The following is a 1,123-nucleotide window of genomic DNA, read 5'->3' as shown; positions in this document are numbered from 1 at the left end:
CTGCTATAACAAACAACCCCAGAATCTCAGCAGCTAACATCACCGAAGTCTGTTTCCCACCCATACTACCTGCTCACCAATGGGATCTTCACTCTGTCATGTTCAGACTAGGACCCAGGGCTATAAGGCAGCCCTGTTCTGGAATACTTCCAGTCTCAGGGAGGGAGAGAGAGAACAAAAGATGTTCTCCAAATACGAACGCTTTTACACTGTTGAGTGTAAATGAGTTCAACCGTTGTGGAAGACACTAGGGCAATTCCTCAAGGATCTAGAACCAGAATGCCATTTGACCCAGGATTCCCATTACTGGGCTTGTACCCAAAGTATTGTAAATCATTCTACTATAAAGACACATGCACACGCATGTTTATAGCAGCGCTGTTTACAATAGCAAAGACTTGGAACCAACCCAAATGTCCATCAGTGATAGACCGGATAAAGAAAATGTGGCACATAGACACCGTGGAATACTACGCAGCCATAAAAAAAGAATGAGTTCATGTCCTTTGCAGGGACATGGATGAAGCTGGAAACCATCCTTCTCAGCAAACTCACACAGGAACAGAAAACCAAACACCGCATGTTCTCACTCATCAGTGGGAGTTGAACAATGAGGACACTTGGACACAAGGAGGGGAACATCACACACAGGGGCCTGTCACGGGGGTTGAGGGTGAAGGGAGGGAGAGCATTAGGACAAATACCTAATGCATGTGCAGCTTAAAACCTAGATGGCAGGTTGACAGGTGCAGCAAACCATCAAGGCACATATACACCTATGTAACAAACCTGCACGTTCTGCAGATGTATCCCAGAACTTAAAATAAAATTTTTTAAAAATTATGTAATTATGTTCTGCAAATACAACCATGAGCCAAGCTTCTGATAGGAAGTGACACATCTCACTTCTGCTCAAATTCAGAGTCCACGGTGGTGTCCGAATTTAGTGGCATGGAAAAGTGCGATTCTCTGAATCCAGGGGCACCTGTATTTGTAAGCGAAGAAAAAAATTCTACTGTAGAAGAAAATAAAAAATGGATAGTCCTTTACTACTCACTTGTATTCTGCTAACAGGAGGGGAAAAGTTGAAGCTTTTGAGATAAATCACCAGGAAAAAAAAAAA

Source organism: Mandrillus leucophaeus, unplaced genomic scaffold, assembly GCF_000951045.1.
Source record: "Mandrillus leucophaeus isolate KB7577 unplaced genomic scaffold, Mleu.le_1.0 Scaffold1019, whole genome shotgun sequence".
NCBI classification, from domain to species: Eukaryota; Metazoa; Chordata; class Mammalia; order Primates; family Cercopithecidae; genus Mandrillus; species Mandrillus leucophaeus.
This window is presented reverse-complemented; position numbering follows the sequence as displayed.